General features: G+C 43.3%; 1 protein-coding gene across 3 annotated transcripts in view; it reads left to right on the top strand.

Moving 5' to 3' along the window:
* The window catches only part of CCDC85A (coiled-coil domain containing 85A), a 641,780-nt gene that overhangs the window by 473,106 nt on the left and 154,200 nt on the right, over positions 1-14,474 (top strand). The gene's annotated exons all lie outside the window — the stretch shown is intronic.

Here is a 14,474-nt window from a genome sequence, read left to right on the forward strand (position 1 = left end):
TTAGAGAATGTGTGCATGTGCATGCGTGCAAGCATTGTGGGGAGGTGCAGAGAGAGAATCCTTAAGCCCACTCCCCACTGAGCAGGGAGCCCACTGCAGGGCTCGATCCCAGCACCCTGAGATCATGACCTGAACCAAAATCAAGAGTGGGATGCTTAATCAATGGAGTTGCTCACGTGCCCCAAGAGCCAGTTTTTAATAGTATTCAGGATACTAAGTTTTATTAGCTCAGAAAACATAAAATTGGTAATTTTATCCATAAAATGAAGTTTGTTTCTGGGAGTCTCCTCTCCATTTTACACACACATGTGCACACAAGCATATGCCTCATCTTCTACCAACAGCTACTCGAACTCTCCGAAGATACAGCTTGGCTGTCGCGGAGTGTTTCGGAGCAGTGGCTTACGTTACAGCAACCTAGGATGCTTTACTTCCCTGCACTCACAGCTCCTGGAATCCTCCAGTAATGTAAATCAAGAAAAGCCTGATTTGATGAGTAGAACCTTAGAATTGATGGGGCGCATGGTGAAGCGCTTGCTGTGAGGTCAGGCAATGTTCTTGAGCTCAGCTTGAGTCAGAAACTTTCCCAGTGATTTATAGGCGTTGAGATGACAAGCAAGCTTTCCCATTGTTCTCCTCCAGGCTCACCCAGAATGTGTGATAAAAGGGATGTGGAGAAGAAAGCTGGCGGCCTTGGCTCTTAGTCTCCAGGGTGTTTCCTCCCATCTACTTGTCAACTCTTGGCACTTCATGGTCTCGCATCCACTCCTAAATACTGAAGAAACCAGAGTTCCTTTGGTACTCCATATCAAATCTCAAAAATTCCCAATTTATAATCCAGACAGGAGATAGCAGGCATTCTTCACCTGTTTTAAGGACTTCCTTGTGCGTATTGGTGTGGGGTCTAATGCAGGCAGAAAGGAAGGGAAAAGATCTTTTGGCCATGGCGTCAAAAGTCTGGCCCTTTCGAGCCATCCTTCTCTGAAGGCCTCACGACCAGATCGTGGAACAGTGGCGGATTTGACTTTGCAATCTGAGTTCATATCCAAGTCATCTTTAATATTCAGTCCTGATAGGGTAATTATACCCTCGCTCACTTGTGCAGATGGCTGTGGTACCGTGATTTCACAGAAAGTAAATAGAATGCTAATTTGTCGAATGCAACCTATTTGAAAGTAAATATTCTTGCCGAGTCTCATGTGACTTCTTTTCTCTGCTTCTTATAAAGAAAATTAAAACAGACAAACAAAACCCTAGTCACTTAGAAGATTAATTTAGGCCTGGGTGGTACTTTGTAAAAATGACAAAGATGCAAATAGGAGTCTGTTCTTTCTTTCTTTCTGAACTCAGTGCTGGCTTGGATACAAGACTCCCTACTAAGGAGTTTAGATGAGAATGGCCTTTTATCTTGGGCAAATGTTTTAATCTATAGTGAGCTGTAAGGAGCTGCCTGTACTGGTTGGTCCCCAACAGGTGTAGAAACTTGGGAGAATTGGTCATTTCTGTTTTAGGGACTTAGCAACTTAAATTAGTTTCAGACCTTATGTGAACCTAGATTAGGTTGTGGTTTTGTGTTTTTGGAGATGCCTGAATGCAGTGTGAGGGAAGGTTAGACAAGTCATCTGTTGACATGGTCGTTTATCCGTCTGTTCATTTACACATTTATTTTTTATTGAGCTGCTCTTGTATCCCAGGCTTTGTGCTCACCTTTGATTCCACCACTGAATCCCTGGTCAGCTTTGTGGGCCTTGGCTCCCAGGCGTGCCCCTTGAGCTCATATTTAGGACTTCCAAACTTGTCCTTGGCTTTTGTTTGTCCTCACCAGGGCTTGAGGTGTTAGCATAGGACCTTCTCATCTGTTGGAGATTTAAAACTAAAGAAAATCCTGGAGTGTTTTTACGAATATTTTGGGGAGTTGCTCAGCCTTTCCTAGAGCTGACTCTTGCCTTGTGTTGTCTAAGAAAAATCAGCAACCAAAGCTGGTCTGGAGCAGAGTGGTGGCGGCAAGGTGACCCGAGCCCTTGGCTCTCTGTGCTCTTTGAAAGCAGCTGTCTGCACGGGCGCATCTCTTGGCCACCAGAGAACCTGTGTGCTACGTGAGGGCTTGCGAGCTGGTGGGCCGAGGACAAACCCAGTCATAACCATGTTCGTTTGGCCCACATGGTGTTCTAACAATTGAAAAAGACACCTACAAATCGAAGTTTCTGACTTCTTTTAACAAATGGAAGGGTGTCCCGACACGGGCCCTGCGCTCTCTCAGGTCAGCGGGAATAGAGCGGGAGCCAGCTTTCTCTTGAGGTGCTCTAGTTTCCTCCTGCTGTGTAACAAACCATCTTGACTCTGAATGTTGTAAAACAGCAACCCTTTCATTATGTTCATGGACTTTGTGAATTGGGAATGTGGACAAGGCATGGTGGGAATGGTTTGTTTCTAGTCCACAGTGGCTAGGGCCTCAGCTGGGGAGACTTAAACTTGGGGAGCCAGAATCCTCTGGAGGAGGAGTCATTTACATGGGTGCCTGGGCCAGGAGAGCTCAGGGCTCCTTGGGAATCCCCCAAATCTGTATGCAGCATCCAGGCTTTCCATGTGTTCTTTCTAGGCATGTTCTGTAACATGGCAGCCTCAGGGTAGTCAGCCTTCCAACATGGCGACTCGAGATCCAAGATGAAGCTGGACAAGGCAAAAGCCACCTGGCCTCTCAGGACCTAGCCTCAGAGATCGTATTGTGTCACTTTCTTGTATTCTCTTGGTTTGAGCAGCCACAAGTCCACCAAGATAGAAAGAGAAGGAAGGGCCAGATTCACCACCTCTTGATACGCTAATTATACAAAGAATTTGCGACTATGTTTTCAAACCAACCAAGGGGCCAGACTGGTTCCATCTGCTGTCGTCTTCACTCCCTATTACATTGTGTCCAGACTGCTTTAGATTTCTATTATCTGACTGTCCTTGAGGGCATCTGAGTTGGAGATTACTGTTCCTCTTTGGGACTTCTAAATCTAGATGAACTCTAAAACTAGAATTTAGAGTTCATCTTCTGTGAACATTTTTAATGAGAAGTGTTCCCTTCAGGGGAATGAGTGGAAGGCAGTGTGGACTCATGCTGCGAACATCTTTCGGGAAGTGGTGTATGAGTGTTCGCTGGGGGAGATAACCCCCTGAAGTATGGTTCATGCTCATGTTGGCCATGCTCTGGGTTCACATTTGCAGAAATGGGTTCTCCTACTCATGTAGTCACTGCTTTATTTCTTCACCTTGGATACATGCATTTCCTCTTGCAGTTCCTTTTTCTGGAGACTGTGGGCCAAGCCATTTGTTTATTTTTTTTAAATGACTTAAATATCCTGTGGATGTCGTCCTGTCATTGTAAATAATGAAATTTTAATTAGGAGTGCTACACTACAAGGGGTGTTAGCATTAAAGCAACCATACTTTAAAGAGACTGAAGGAAAAGTATCTAAAATTATAATCCTTCCATTTCCACCCAGCTCTGTCCTTCTAGTGAAGGTATCACAGTTGTCCTGGTTGGGGTACTGGGTATTACCCCAGTCCCTTCCTTGCTCATCATCGTGGACTGTCGATAAATTTGGCAATGTATTCTCCTAAATAGTTTTCTATCTGTTCCTGTCCACTGTCACTCTTAGCTCAGACCCACGTAATTGGGCCACCTGCCTAGATGTTCCACTAATCTGTATTATCTCTGTGTTCCATCTGCTCTGTGTTAAGAGTGATCTTCCCAGAACCTCCATCAGATCATGTTAGTTCCCTGCTAACTGACAGCGGCATCACTATGCCTCTAGATGAGAGGTTCTGTTGTAAATGGCACAGGAGGTCCTACTTGGTCTGGACCCAGCTTTGCTCTTCCACCTCATCTCTAGATTGCTCCTCCCTGCTCCAGAACATTCCCACCCTAAGTTGCTCCAGTCGTAACTGGCCACTTATGTCCAGGCACTTTCTGGATACTCCTGGCTAAATCCTATACTGGAAGCCTTGGCTGGTGTTCTGTCTTTTCCATTCTGTGCCAAATGCTCCATCGTTGGGTTTCTATAGTATCCCAGGGCCTTTACCCATTGTAATAATTATTTTTCACCTGTTTTTTCAATTCTAATTCAGATTTCTTGAAGACAGAATCCATCTTTTGTCTTTATGTATTCACACCAGGCATGGGTAGGACTTTGGGTAAGTGTTGATCGAATGGCGGGCTGACTGAACACCACCAGTGATTCCATGCCAGGATCATTCTTGCTGATTAACAGTCTATTTATAATGAGGTAGAGGACACTATTCTGGTTTTGTATTTGATGGGGGGAGGGAATCCTTCTCTGCGCCTTTCACACCAAAGGGGAACATATAACATGCATTTGGAAGGAGAACAAGGAAGATCTTCTATATATGTATCTTGCTGATATGTTCGTGTATATTACAAAAGGGGAAAGTAGTAAATCCAGGCCTCCTGGTAGATGTCAAGAATAACCTTCCCTTGTGTGCACCTGCACACTTCCTAATTCCCTCAGCAGCCCGAATTTCCACCAGTAATTCTCTCGAGAGCATCCCATAGAGTAAGTGGGACCTGAATTAGGAACCAGGCACACTCTGCAGATTCTGGTTCTAGTTTCTTCCTAAGCTACATACTCTAGGGGACAGCTTGCTTCATTTCTCAGTGCCTCCCTTTGCTTATTACAGGCAGGTAGCAGGTAAGAGTAGCCGTTGATAAATGCCAGGTCCCTTCCTTCCACCGGAGGAGAAATAACAGTGCACCTAACTCTGTGTGTGTGTGGCGGTTGGATGGCCGTCCCGCTCACATCTCAGCTCCTTATTGTGTCCTCTTAATCTCAGCCGCTTAGGAAACTGTGAGCCTCAAACTGCAAGTTCCCTGTTGCTAACTGAATGTGAAGCGGCTGTAACATCACAGAATCAAGGGAACGGGAGGGGAAGACCTCTCGACTGACTACACTCTTGGGCAGGGCTCCTCACTTTTTTCCGCTGACAGCTGTCAAATGAATCACCTTCGTTCCTATTATTTATAAAAGAAGAAATAAGCATTTGAATGTGCTTTGAGTGTGTCCAGAATTTCGGTTTCAAGCTCACTGCTTAGTCTGGGCCCCTGTTGCCTGCTCTCAGGGTATTCGGTTAATATTTTACATTGACCTGTACTTCGTTCCCTCCTTGTGGATCTAAGCTCAGGAGGCTTGGGTAGCAAGGCGGGACAGCGACAACCGGGACCCACGTTCTTGCTTTCCGAAGAGTTTAGATTTGGCTGTGACTGGTGGCAGGTTCTTTGTGTTGCCGACAGCTGAAGCTAAAATTACCTGTGTTTCAAACAAAAGTTCTTCTAGGAACTGCCTTTTTCTAGGAGGTTGGAGGAAGAGGGGAGATAGATGACTTTTGTCTGAACACCCAGACTCTAGGATCGAGGCCAAAACAGGAATTGAGCTGCCTCTTAAAATTTTTATTATTATGCTCTTTAGGAGCCCCTTGAAAAGAGACTAATGCACTTTTAATGACTGGATATTAAAGAGTATTTAAATCACGTATAAAAAAAAAGTTATATCACGTATTATATCACGTATAAAAAAGTTGAAGTAATTTATTTTTTTTCTTGCCTCAACTCAGACACAGAAGGAGCAAAGTCTAATAACTGAAAATAGAAAAACCAAAAATAGTGTGTTCTCATAACCGTGACCTGATCATGTATGACCCAGTTCGGGTAGGGCACCCCTTCGTATTGAACTGGAATTTTGGCGAGGAGGGCGCACAGTCAGCTGAGTGGATGGCTGGTGGGTGGGAGGCCAAGATGTAGCAGCAGATATGCCCAGTGAGGCTGGAAAGGCTTCGGGAAGTAGGCTTGGCTGACAGTATGTGGTGATCTCGAGCGCTTTCTTGAGACAAGACTACACAGTGAAGGCCAGTCCCCTATGACAAAGTTGACTCCAGTGTACATACCACATATAAGGAGCGTAGGCTCTGGCCGGACAGGATTTTGAGTCTTGGCTTCTCTACTAGCTCTTGGTCTGGCCTCTGACAAGTTACCTTTCCTCCTCGGTTTTCTTATCTATAGAAAGAGGAGAGTAAAAACTTCTACCTTCTAGGGACGTTGTGAATATTGAGTCCACGTATATAAAACATTTAGATTGATGTCTGCCATTGATAAGTGCAGTATAAACGTCTAAGATGAATTACTAGGATTTTTCATTGATTGCCACAGGACTTGGAAACTGTAGGTGAGGATCAATGGTAGCAAAGATGAAAGACTTTCTCTGGGTGCTAATTACCCAGTGGGTGAATTTTCTTTCAATTTGTTGGCCAAATTCCTCTACTTATTCCCTGGATGATAGCTAGTATCTAAGATGACCTGAAGATGGCACAATTAAAGAAAAAAAATGGGAAAGGAGGAGTCCGTGTAAATCATGGTCAACAGTTGAATTTATTTGTAAGTCAAAAGTAGACCTGAATTCAAATTTAGACAGTGTGAGCCTCGGGTCCAGACTTCAAACCATATCAAAGTGAAAAGTGATACGCCTACCTCCACCCCCCAAGACAGATGACTTCATTGTTTTTATAAAAATGGCACATTATCATAATAAAAAATTTTCTGAGCAGTCCAGAAAGTTAAAAAAAAAAAAAAAGCCAAGATTGTATTATCCAGAAATAAACACCATTCCCATTTGTGAACCTTCTACAGCTCTCTCCAGGCATAATATAAATGAAAGGTAGATAGAAATTATTTTATAAACCGAAGTACGTCTATACTCCCCCACCCTCAACCCTGCCTTTTTAAAGGGTTGCTTTGGACAAAATAAGGGTAACCTGACTTTTTTCCACCCCATGAATGTGACTTGCTTTTCTGCCTAGAAAATTGTCCAGTGAATTTCCCCTGTATATTGTCTTGAAATCGATGCTTCAGAATTTTTTCCTGGGATTTTTTCCCAAGAGTGGGCCCTCTTGATGTGGCTACTTTTTAATTTCAGGAAACTATCTTTTGTTACATCTTTAAAATATTTAGCCTTCTCAGGGTACCATGTAAACAGGGGAATGGAATGAAACTAGTTCCAAGAATTGTTTATAAAGGAAATTCCCAAGTACTGCCACCTGGGTGAAGACCCAGATCCTATCTGCCTCCCCAGAGGCTCCCTGCTATCTCCTTCCCACCCCCAGCTTTCCGTGGTGGTACCCTTGTCCTGACCGAGGGGCACCAGTCCCTAGCTTTTCTTCAAGGTCTGTACGAGGTCAGGACATGAGTGCTGGTGGTGTGTTTAGCTTAGCTGAGCCCATGCTGTGTGTATGCTTTCCTTACAAATGGCGGTGAACATTTTCTGTGTGTTGGCCACTTGTAAATCTTCTGGTGAGAGGTCTGTTGGGATCTTTTACGCATTTTAAAAACTGAATTTTTTGTCTTATTTTTGAGTTTTTCAAGGTTCTTTGTATATTTTGGATACAATTCCTTTACCAGTAGGTGTTTTGCAAATATTTTCGCCCAGTCTGTGGCTTGTCTTTCATTTTCTTAAACAGCGTCCTCTGCAGAGCAGTGTGTGTCAGCTTTAATGAAATCTAACTTAACGTGTTTTCTTTCATGGATCCTGCTTTTGGTGGTACATCTAAAAATTCATGGTCAAATCCAAGGTTACCTAGATTTTCTCCTATGTTATCTTCTAGGGGTGTTTTACTGTTACTTTTAGATATAGGATCCATTTTGAATTTTTGTGAAAGGTTTAAGGTTAGTGTCCTTTTTTGTCTTTTTTTGCATACAGACAGCACCATTTGTTGAAAGCAGTATTTAATTACCATTGCTTCTTGTCAAAGATCAAGTGACTAGATTGATGTATCCCCAAGTTCTCTATTCTGTTACATATGTGTCTGTCCTTCTGCTAATTCTGTACTGTCTTGATTACTGTGGCTCTGTAATTATAGAAGCTGGGTTTTATGAGTCCCTAAAATTTGTTCAGTGTCGTGTTGGCTCTTCTGGGTCTTCCTTTTCACATAACCTTTAGAAGCTATTCGTTGATGTCCATAGGAGAGTTTGCTGGGACTTTGGGATGCCGTTGAACCCACAGATCAGGTTGGGAAGAATTGATGTCTTAACAAAATTAAGTCTTCTAAATCTATGAGCACGGAATATCTTTATTGTAAATGGTATTATTTTTAAATTGCAAATTACACTTGTCCTTTTTTGGTACATAGGAAAGCCATGGATTTTTATGTATTAGCCTTAATTTTTGTTATACTGGCTTATTTGTTCTAGGAGGGATTTTTCCTTCCACTTTGGTATGTTCTACATAGACAGTCATGTCCTCTGTGGGCAAAGATAGTGTTGTTCCTTTCCAATTTCTATACTTTTTAGTTCCTTATTGCTCTGTCTAGGACTTCCAGTGTGATGTTGCCTAGAGTTGCAGAGAGAGGACATTCTTGCCTTGTCCTGGATCTTTGGGGCAGAGGACCCGGTATGATGTCAGCTGGAGGCTTCTTGCAGATGTCTTTTTATCCAGTTGAGAAAGCTTTCCCCTTTGCTAAGAGGTTGTTAAGGAAGTTCTTATCAAATCTGCTAAGAGTTCTTATCAAGAATGTTGGATTTTGTTTAAATGCTTTTTTTATATTGATATCCTATGATTTTCCTTTTTTAGTACGTATTTTGTACTTGGTCACTTTTTTTTTTTTTAACTGAATCTTTTAAGACTCCCTCGTCTTGTACAAGTAGGTGGAATTTATACCTTTTTATTGTTGTATAACAGGAGTTAGTAAACTCTGGCCTGTAGGCTGTGTCTAGCCCAGTGCTTATTTTTATATGATTTGCAAGCTGAGAATGGTTTTCACATTTTAAAGTGATTGAAAAGATTTAAAGAAAAAATTTGTGACATGAAAATTATGACATTCAGATGCCATTGCCATAAATAAAGTTGAAATGGAACCAGCCACATCGACTTGTTTCCACAGCGTCTGCTGCTGTGTCTGTGCTCCCGCGGCAGGGCTGAGTAGTGGTAAGAGATCAGAGTCTCTCCAGGTGGAAGACATTTACCATCTAGCACTTTGCAGAAGTTTGCTGACCCCTGCTGTATAGTAGTCCACTGCATGAATGCTCCACAAAATATGTACCCATTCTACTGATGGGCTTAAGGGTGTTACTGGCTTTGGCATTTTTAAAGAAGATTTTATTTGAGAAAGAAATGGGGGTAATGGGAGGGGGCACATGAACAGGGAGAGAGAATCTCAAGCAGACTTTGCACTAAATGTGGAGCCTGACGGGGGGCTCAATGTCACACCCCTGAGATCATGACCTGAGCTGAAATCAAGAGTCAGATGCTTAACATACTAAGCCACCCAGGTGCCCCAGTTTTTGGCAATTATAAAAAAGCCATCACGAACTTATGCACGTGTTCTGATGCGTTTAAGCATGTGTACCATTGCTGGGTGTGTGCTGAGAGGTGACATTGCTGAGTCGTGGATTGCGTCTGTCCCCGCTGCAGTGGGTAATGCCAGAGTGGACGTTTGCAGCCTCACTGTCACTAGCAGTGGGTGAAACTCCCAGCACTCCACGTGCTTGCCGACAACCAGTGCTGGTAGGACTTAGAAGTTTTTGTCCGTGTGATAGATGTGATCTCGTGTTGATTTGTTCCTTCTTGACCTCCAGTGGGACCTACTTTGGAGTATTTTTCTGCATTCTTTTCTTCCAAAGCAGCAATTACATATACGTTGCCTCCCTGCTCCCAATTCCCTTTTATGGTGACTTAATCCTGTCCACCTTATTTTTGATTGTCATTTTAGACAAGTGTGTGTGAACTTGTCTCTCTGTTTCTGAGCTCTTTTATCTAAAATTTCTCAGCAGACATAGGGAACTATTTCCCTGAGAAAATCCTGTTTCATTGTAGGGTTTTTGGTTTTGTTTTTTTTTTTTTTTTTTCTTTATGTTCTTCATTTTTGCTCATGGGACAAGAGGAGTGTGAACTGGGCTAATCTGAAGTTTCCATTTTGATTTTTGTTTCAAAAGCCGTCTCACCAAACAGGTTGCCGTCTTTGCCGTGTGGGTCTGTCCTTTAGATTCTAGCCTCGAACAGGTGATGGGATTCAGAGCAAAGACACTGAAGTCAGAGACTGTCAGCTCCCGCTTTCCTGCTGGCCGGCTCCCTCCTCTGAGTGTAGGTCACAGGTGACACCGGGGCAGGTGTAGAGGGTTTGTGTGAGCTGTATGTCCTGTGACGTTCTGTGGCATCTTCCGCAACTTACTTGCCTCCGGATGCACTCCCTCTAACCACCCCTCCATCTGGTTGCCCTAATGCTTGGATGGGCCTCTGCTGGAGGCCTCCTCTGACTTAAGATTTTAGGGGAACCCATTGCCACTAACTTAGGAGGAGGCCTGTGATTACCCTCCATGACTTGGGCGTGCTTAGGGTTTTGCCTTTTGGAGCTGCCACTGTGTTCTTGTTCCAAGGAAATTTCTTCTGTGTTAAATTTTTAGGTTGTTTTCGAAGGAGATGAATTCCTTTGCTTAGTTATTTTCAGTGGGAGGTCATGACATTTTTTTTTTTTTTTGATGCTGTCAAAATACGTGAATGTTGGTGTTAGAAGCTGAAATAAGTGGATAATTCTCTTTTATCCACATGTGACGATGCCATATAAAGATTTGTAAGGTGTTTTCTTCCCAAAGTCCTAAACATCAAGAATGGAAGGAAAAAAGATTTTTCTATGTGGAGTAAAAGCAAAATGCTCAAAATAATGATGTTCTTTCTAAAAGCTTAATGCTGTGTATCTTAATTATCTAAGGATTAAAGCCTACAATGTACAGTTGTTATATTGTACATGAAAATCATGGCAAACATCCTCCTATACATCTCTGAACGTGATTTGCCAATGTTTTTTGTTAGTCATAATTATCTCTTTCTTAATTAGGTTTGCCTCATTATTGGTTTCTTAAAATATGTGCATATTTTAAGGATCATAGGGAAGTCAATTTATGGAAAAGCATCATTAAATTTGTTTTACAGACTCCGAGTTGTTCCTGCTGAGGTTTGGGGACATATGGCATCTTGTCTGATACAACATCTTGTGTGAAAAATCTTGCTCAGAAACCAAAACAAAAGCAACAAAAAATAAGAATAAACTTCAGCAACGTAAAATTTTCCTCAGTCAAAATGCTTTTAAGTAATTTCAGCCAATAAATCGTACATTGCGACTATGGAGATAGCACTGACTATTTTCTATTTGTGAGAAAGAAGAGTTTAAAAAACAACTTGAAAATGGGAACTCTAGTCTTAATATAGTAATCTGAAATATTTAAAGCCAAAGCTATATTTGTTAAAGAAGCACTAAGTCGTTCGCTACTTTTTTTTTTAAATTAAGAGCCTTTTTATTACAATAGCAGTAGGTAGACATTGTAGAAAATTATGCAAAATAAGAAAATGAAAACCCAGCTTCCTGCCACTAGGGATTACTGTTAACACCGTACACTTTTTTCACGTGCATTTCTGTGTACCTGTTTTTTAGCCAAAAAAAGATCCTACTTTATGTGCCATTTTGTAATTTTTTTTCCCAGTTAATAATCACCAGCTTTTGAGGTTAATAAATTTGCCTCTTACATATGACCTAGTTCACATTCAAAATCAACAATTGTCTCAAATATCCTGGGGAACTGCTTTGTCCAGTCAGGATTGTGTCTCTGTCTTCTCTTGGCATCTAGCTGCCATGGCCCTTAAGTTCCTTTTGTCTAGCACGGTCCCCACCTTCTTTCCTGTCACACTGACTTGTTGAAGAAGCTTGGCAAGTTGTCTTGTGTCCAGAAGTTTTTAATGTGAACATTTTTAGAAATCGTATTTGACTTCTTGAATCATTCAAGTCACTTCTCAGGAGGTGTGGGGAGCACCAGAAGCATGAGGAGAAGGGAAGGTAGACCTAAGTGTTGTCACTGAAGTGAGAAAATCCTTTTCTCCTCAGGGCATGCTGGGTCTCACTTACATGTCGGGTCTGTGAGAGGTTGTCTCCTGAGCTGTGAGGCTCCGACTTCCCCAAGCCCTGCCTGTATTCCTTACCGTACCCGCAAGGCCGATGACGAGCATCAAGTTGTGGAAGAGGTAGGCACACAGGCGTCTTTGTTGAATTTTGTGGAGGCTGTTGTTTGCCCTCGCACTGACTGTGTGCGTGCACACGCAGAGACGTGGCCGTGAGGTCGCTAAAGGCGGTGGTGTCGAGTCGCGCAGGGCGCCAGGCCTTGTTACGTGTTCGCGAGCTAAGGCTGAGTAACAGACTCCTCTCTCACGGCTCTCTGTGGAATCCTTACGGGGGAAGGATCGGCCAGAAACAGGAAGAAAGAATGTTAGCAGAGACTCTTGGCCCAATGCAAAAGAGGGTCTGATCTTGTATTCTAAACATCCCCTCTCTTGAGTTATTATTTACATGCAATAAAACGCACTCATTTTGGGGCACCTGGGTGGCTCAGTCGTTAGGCGTCTGCTTTCAGCTCAGGTCATGATCCCAGGGTCCTGGGATCGAGCCCCGCATCGGGCTCCCTGCTCAGTGGGGAGGCTGCTTCTCCCTCTCCCACTCCCCCTGCTTGTGCTCTTTCTCTCTCTCTGTGTCAAATAAATAAATAAAATATTTTTTTTAAATGCCCCCATTTTAAAGTGTCTAGCCTTATTTCGTGGCCACCCCCTGCTTCATCCTGCTGCAATAACAAAGTGCTTGTGAAGTCGAACACACGTTCCACCCTCTCCTCGCCCTTCCGACTACTCGGTATGTCGTGTGAGTTCGCTGCTTCCGTTTGTCTGGAACGCCTTCTTCCCCACCTGCTGCTCAAGATCCACTCCCCGGCCTTCCGCCTCACGCCTGGCTGTTAACCCCTCCTCTGTGCTCCGACGGCTTCGTGCGTAACACTGTTGACCAAAGTGTCTGCAACGTCTGCTTCCGGGCCACTTGAATAGCACGTTCACTTTACTTTTGACCTTTTATTAGCAACCTTTCTTCTTTTCCTTTTTCTGTTTCATCCTTTTAGTAAATATTTTCCTGTATCCATGAGAGAGCAGGCTTAACGCTCGATCCTGGGGTAGATAAAACTTAGATCCAGACTTTGTCCCTCTCTTCGTGGGACTGAAATACAGCAGGGGTGACAGAAACAATATCAGTACGGTGTGAGAAATGTCACAGAAGGACTGTGATCCATGGGAGCAAGGAGTACAGAGCCATTGGTTGGGGAAGAAAGAGCTTCACTGAAGTTAGTTCCAAAGCATTAAAGATTCTGGGATTTGCTCTAGGGAAGAAGGCGGCCATAAGAGTGTGGCAGACAGTACCTATGAAAGCATGGTATTCTGAAGGCCGGACCCACTCAGGGAGTTCTGAGATACCGTGTTTTTGGAAGATCCTTTCCTGCATGTGAATATTTGTCAGTGTAGATACAAATATTCCCTTCTACAATACCTTTGAATTCCATTTTTCTATTTAATCTTAAGCTCCATTGCCCATCATTATATTCTTTACTTAAAAGGCTGGGAAATCGAGCCACGTCCATGTGCTGAATACACATTTGAGACATTTTTTTCCTCTTAATGAAGCCAGGCTTGTATGATCTAAGAACGTAAAACACAGACATCATGGAGAGTAAGATGTGGTTATTTATAGCAAGTCTATAAGCTACCACCAAGCTTCTGCAAACAGCTTACCTCCTCATAACGATTCTGAAGAAAGATAAATGTGATTTCAAAGAAGAAGCTAGGACAAGAAAACCACATGGCATGGTGCTTTGTTTTCCAGAAACTCCATCATTTAATATTACTCTCATTGCAGACAGTTTAGCAGGTCAGACATTTCTGAGAAGGCAGCTGTTCTTCATCATTTCTTCTCAGTAGCTGAGTGGCATTCCGGAAGATCACTTTACAGAAATGGCAGTGTGCTTAATGATGGGACAAGCCGCAAATGGACTGTCTAAAAGCTAAGTAAGACTGGCTTTGTCTAACAAAATAGCAATAAAAGTTGATCTCCATTGATAACTTTTTGTCTCCCGGCTACCAAAAATAGCTTGTAATAACTTTCCATGAATTGAGAAGGAAAGCCATATGCAGGAGGCCAAGGAGGTAGGGTCTCTTGGTTCTTACATGGTTTCTCTATTCCCACCAAAGCCAGCCACCTTTGCCCCTCCCCCTGACAGTTGGCCCACTGGATTGGATCATGTGGGGAAGGAGGAGGAGGACTTCACCGACATTAATTCTGAAGATTTAAAGCGTCTGGGTGTAGGAGTGCTGACAACACTGACTCCATCTTTGGCCCTCCGTCTTGTTCTTGCCCACTCGATGACCCCCGTCAAGGCTACCTGTTCCAGGCCGCTGGAGTCTAATGGAAGCCCTGACTGGAAGGCTTGTTCTGGTCTTCCCTAAAGTGGTGCACAAGAGGCGTCACGTTAGATAACTACCCTTTGACCTCACCACACTGCCCCTTGCTGTGGATGCAAGTTCACATACGAGCTGGAGGACAGCTCTGTAGCACTGGCTCCTCTGGCTGCC

This window comes from Ursus americanus, chromosome 7 (genome assembly GCF_024610735.1).
Source record: "Ursus americanus isolate L20-20 chromosome 7, mUrsAme1.1.p, whole genome shotgun sequence".
Lineage (NCBI taxonomy): Eukaryota > Metazoa > Chordata > Mammalia > Carnivora > Ursidae > Ursus > Ursus americanus.